Source organism: Chenopodium album, chromosome 2, assembly GCF_948465745.1.
Source record: "Chenopodium album chromosome 2, dcCheAlbu1.1, whole genome shotgun sequence".
Classification (NCBI taxonomy): domain Eukaryota; kingdom Viridiplantae; phylum Streptophyta; class Magnoliopsida; order Caryophyllales; family Amaranthaceae; genus Chenopodium; species Chenopodium album.
Window position 1 is genome coordinate 25,382,826 of NC_137835.1, and position 5,907 is coordinate 25,388,732.

General features: G+C 43.2%; 1 non-coding gene across 1 annotated transcript; it reads right to left on the bottom strand.

Moving 5' to 3' along the window:
• Positions 1-597: 597 nt before the first annotated feature.
• On the bottom strand, positions 598-704 carry LOC145607129 (small nucleolar RNA R71). Its single transcript, XR_014105507.1, has one exon. It is a non-coding gene; the product is annotated as a small nucleolar RNA R71 (small nucleolar RNA).
• Between the last annotated feature and the right edge of the window lie 5,203 nt (positions 705-5,907).

A 5,907-nucleotide genomic window follows, 5' to 3' on the forward strand; every position in this document is an offset into this window, starting at 1 on the left:
CTGAGACAAATCTCATATTTGCTTCTAGTTTTTGTTTATGCCCAGGTGTTCCAGATCAGGTTATATCCCATTCGATCCTGAGATCGAACGTTCCTTCCATAGACAGAAAAACTTCTACAAGCAAATTCTGGCGGATTCTGGTGATACTAACAATAATCACCGTGATCCTCCAACTGATTCTAGCGATTTAGAGGTATCATCAGACACAGAATCAGAGATGGCGGTTCCAAAGAAGCTTAGTGATTATTCACAACCAAAGCTCACGGATTTTCCACATCTCACCCCTACTCCGGCTCTTGATGGGGTTCAATTCGAAATCAAACCCCAATTTATAACGATGATAGAGAGGAAGCAATTCACTGGAGCTAAGGGTGAAGACCCGAATCTTCACATTGCCGACTATTGTCAATATTGCAACACCATAAGGCAAGTCGGGGTCACTCAAGACCAAATCAGGGAGATTCTCTTTCCCTTTTCTTTAACTGGAAAAGCTAAACTGTGGTTTAATAGCTTAAATAGAACTACACTTGGTATTACTGACTGGGAAACCCTTGTTTTAATTTTTATAACAAGTATTATCCTGCAGAGAGAACAGCAGTACTACGAAGTGCGATTCAGAACTTTGCCCAGGAAGCCGATGAGTCTTTATATGAGGCTTGGGAAAGGTTCAAGGACTTACAAAGAGAATGCCCTCACCATAATTTAGCACAATGGCAGTTAATCCAAGCCTTTTATAACGGAATTGGAAATTCTTCTAGAATAATTTTAGACTCTACAGCTAGTGGGAGATTTATGAATCTTAATGTTGATGATGCAGGTCAGGTTATTGAATATATGGCGATACACAATTCCCAATATGGGAATCCTAGAGGATTTGCTAACAAGGGGAAACATAGTGTCGACTCTATATCCTTTTTGCAAGCTCAACTGACCTCTATTTGTCAAAAATTAGATAATATGAGCACTGCTAGCGTAGCTAATGTTTCTGCAATTAATAATAATTCTAATGAGGCTTTCTGTGAAAATTGTGGTATTGTAGGTCATTGGGAGCAGGATTGCAGGAGTTCCGTGGAGCAAGTTAATGCCTTTCAAGCTTATAGGCAGAATAACCCATACTCCAACACTTACAATCCTGGGTATCAGAATCATCCATACCTTTCCTACCGGAGCACTAATGTTCAAAATCCACCACCACAAGAACCACAGGTGCCACAACAACAACAGCAGAAATACTATCATCCCAATGCTAGCCAGAAGAATCAACCACAACAACCCCCCTCATCTTCAGACCCTTCTTTGGGGGAAATTAGAGCAATGTTGGTCAATATGCAAAAGCACATGGAGAGCAGAGATGCGACAATTGATCAAATTTTAGCGCATAATAAAATTGTAGATAATCAAATTGCGCAACTCTCCGCTACTCTACAAGCACGCCAACAGGGAGCCCTGCCGGCACAGCCGACTAGGCCTACGGATCAAGCATTTGCAATTACTCTAAGGAGTGGTTCAAACTATGAAGGGCCCTCTATGCCCAGAGTTGATGAACCTATTTTCTTAAATAATGCTAATCTTGATTCCATTAAACCAAACAATGTAGTTGCTAGCCCTGCAGGGCTAGGGGATAATACTAAGACATCCAATTCTACATTGCAGGGTAAAACTCCAGAGAAGGTGGCTACTCCAGACAAAGATAAGAATGCTCAAAATCCAATTATCAAACTTCCTTTCCCCAATCGTCAATTGAAGACAAACTTGGATAAGCAGTTTGGTAAGTTTCTGGAGGTGGTAAAAGATTTGAAGGTAACAGTTCCTTTCATTGAATTGATCACACAAATCCCCTCATATGCAAAATTTATGAAGGAAATATTGATGAGAAAAAGGTCTATTAGTGACGTAGAGATAGTAGCTTTCACTGCAGAGTGTAGTGTCGTACTTCAAAATAAGTCTCCACCTAAGTTAAAAGATCCAGGTAGTTTTTCTATCCCTTGTCATATTGGTAATCTTCTGATTGATAATGCATTATGTGATTTGGGTGCTAGTGTTAGCGTCATGCCATTATCTGTGTGTTCTAAGTTGAATATGGGTAAATTAAAAGCTACCAATATAACTCTACAAATGGCCGACCGTTCCTTCAAATACCCCCTAGGTGTTTTAGAGGATGTCCCCGTTAGAGTAGGTAAATTTTATATACCTGTAGATTTTGTTGTTCTTGATATGGCTGAGGATATGCAAACCCCAATTATTCTGGGTAGACCATTCCTTAACACTGCAGGAGCAATCATAGATGTTAGAAGTGGTAAGTTAACGCTATCAGTAGGGGACGATAAAGTGGTTTTTTATCTGAATAATACCCCCAAAAGCTCCATGACTGAGGAGAAATGTTTCAGTGTTAACGCGGTTGTCAATTATTCTAACAAGCCCCAAGCTCTTAAAAAAGATCCCTTGGAGGCGGTATCTTGTGTTGCATCCTTTTCAGATGAGATAGACAAATGGTAGAAGGAAGTCGATGCAATAGAAGGAGCACTCTACAATGTTGGTCTTGGTTTCGAGGATGAACAAGTGGAACCGATCGAGCTAGTTGTGCGAATCGAGCCTACGGTAAGTGTTCCGCCAGATCGAGTTGCAAGTGTTGAACGCAATGACAAGTTGAAGCAACATTCGATCGAAGAAGGGTTTTTAGTGCGTAGCATTGAAGATCCCCCATCCCAAGTCAAGGAGGATCCACCAGATAAGGCAACTTGGCGTCCCACAGGTTATGTCAGGAAGCCGCATCGTAGCCTAAACATCACTAGACCAGGTGGGAAACCACCCGATCAAGCGTTAGGCAAAGGGTCCTAGGAATTGTACTTGGTAAGAAGGTCGTGCGGGACCTATATAAACCAGCGCTTTGCGGGAGGCAACCCGTATTTTATGCTTTCTAGATTAGTTCTTCTTTTCTCTCATTTTTTTATTTTTATTTTAGAGAGGTGAGGAGAGTGATATTTCACCAGTTTTAAGTGTCGTTGTACAGGTATGAATTTGACAGGTATAAAGACTTAGAAAAATTTTGAAGAAGAAAAAAATCGGAGAAACTCCAGTGCTTGGTACGGGCCCGATCGGGCTAGGTTCGCCCGATCGGGCGCGCAAGTGAGGCAAAAATCGGAGCAAAATTCGCCCGATCGGGCGAATATGCCCGATCAGGTGCGCAAGCAACCCAGATTTCAGCTTTTTATTCGCCCGATCGGGCGCGGCTGCGCGATCGGGCGCGAGAAGAGACCTGGAAACAAGGTCTATTTTCGCCCGATCGGGCGCTCATCGAGTAAGAAGAAAAGAAATGTCGGGCGAAGCTCGCCCGATCAGGCGAGCAAAGGGCAAAAATTACGTTCGAGTTCGCGCCCGATCGGGCGGAGCTCGCCCGATCGGGCGCGCAACTTACATTCTGGAATTTCGCAACTTCGCCCGATCGGGCGGAGCTCGCCCGATCGGGCGCGCCTTCAGGCCGTTCCCCCTTTTATTTTCTTTTCTCATTTTCTCCTTATTTCATCTTCTTCATTCACTTTCTCTCTCTAAAACCTCCATTCTCATACCTTCAACTCACATTTCAATCCAAGATCTCTTCCAATTCTTCCATCCAAACTTAAAAATTCTTATATTTTCCAACTCCTCTCATCTTCCTCTACAATCTACACTAAATTTTCAACACTTTCTCTCAAATTCTTCTCAAACCCTAAGAGACAGAAAGCTTCAATTCCTAATATTTTCACTCAAAAATGGCTTTCAAAAGGTCTAGGACTGTTCGGGGTGAAAGATCGAGGCAACAAGCACCTACCATTGACCCGGAGCTGCAAATTCCGGGGTGGGAGAGGGTGGTCATCACCACCCAAGAGCAAAGGCAAAGAATGCTCAACCTCGTCACGCGGCAGGTAATTCCTACCCGTTTTATTCATCATCCTACGCTTTCTAGACTAGGAATTGATAAATATGTTGAAAAGTTATTCAAGGGAATTGGCATGAGTGGGTTGTTCCAATTACATTATGATACATATGATTATTTGACTTTAGAATTCATTTCTAGTTTTAACGTCATAAAATCAAATGCTCTAATCTCTTGTGTTCAATTTCGTTTGTTTAATAAAGATATTAGATTGTCTTTGAAGGATTTTGGTAAATTGTTTGAATTGAAATCCGATAGACAATTTGAACCACCCCAAGACAACATTACTTTTGTCTACCGTGCTTTAACAGGGAATCCCAACTTCAATCTCCAACATGCCAAGGGCACTTGGATTCAACATCCCGTGCCAAAACTTTGGCAGCGGTTTGTTGGCCTCACCATCTTTGGGAGGCACGAACCGGCTAATGTGAGGAGAGATGAACTAGAATTATTAGGATCATACATGATTCCTAAGAGTGACAAGCTTAACATAGTTCGTAGGATGGCCCAACACTTTCAGAGGGTGGCCAATGCAGCCGAATCGGGTAGGTCTAGGGTCCCAATTTACTTTGGTGGGTTAGTAACCCACATTGCGGTCAAATACCTTAGTTGGACCCCTAATGATGATGGTAAGGTAGCCGGACCAACCCTAATGGACGCACCCTACTTAGGAGGCCTTAACTGGATCAATGTGATAGGGGGTGAGACTTGGTGGGTAATTCATAGGGAGTCGGGTAGGAAAGACAACGCTTTCACCTTGCCTAACCCGGCCTTGACCAAATTCGAGAAGGGTCTTCCCTCCTATACCTTTGATTTAGGAGACCAAGGGGAGGCCCAAGCACACCACCAAGCACCTCCCTCACCACAACAACATTTCCACCAACCATCACCCCAGCACTACACACATAACATCCCCACTTCCTCAACCAACTACAACATCGACCCTAACGCTCCATATGACTTTTCGGCTTTTAGAAGCCAATTGGATCGGATAGAGAGTGGGCAAGGGAGGATGGAGGGTATGGTTAGGAATTTGGACTCTAGGGTAGGAGCCCTAGATGCTAGGGTTGGGGTTGTGGAGAGGAACCTAAGGCGGGGTTTATACTCCATGTATGATGATTATGCCCGTCGGGGGGCTATTCCCCCCGATTCACTTGCCCCTAATTGGTTCCAATACCCCCAAGGGGGTTACACGGACCCAAGTGATTATGCCCGTCGGGGGGCTATTCCCCCCGATTCACTTGCCCCTAATTGGTTCCAATACCCCCAAGGGGGTTACACGGACCCAAGTGCCTTCGATACTTATGTGGACTATTCATCGGTCCATGGATATGGGGCCGATGCTCCTTATGGTGGGTTTGGGGGGACTGTAGACCCTAACTACTATGCTGGTGGTTCGGGGTATGGTGGTGGTGGCTCTAGCCATGGAGGAGCTGGCTCTAGCCGCGGTGGGGGGTACTCTAGGATGGATGAGGATGAAGAGTAGGCTACTATCCCAAGTCAATGAGGGCATTGCTTGATTTGGCTTGGGGGGGTGTTCTTTCACTTGGAAATTCTCTTCCTTCTTTATTTCTATTTGCTTTCTAGCATAGTTTTTATTTGCTTTCCTAGTGTAGTTTTTATTGCTTTCTTTATTTATAAAAATACAAAAAAATTGAAAAAATAAAAATTCAAAAATACGTTCCAATGAATTGTAAATCATGCTTCCCTGTGCCCCATACTTGAGAAAATTGTTTTGATTCTTGGTATTTGATGATGAATATTGTGGATTTGTTGATCATGATTTGATGTTTGATTGCCTTGAACCCTTAATATGCGTCAATTTTGTCCAACTACTTGTGAATATAGTGCTTGACTAGTTGATTTGGTTAGGAAATGTGTGATAGTTCCATAATTCCTGGTATGTCAATGAATTTGAGTATTGATTTGCAACTATGAGTAGTGTTTCATGACTTTATAATATGCACATGAGGAGGACGAAGCCGTTCGTTCCT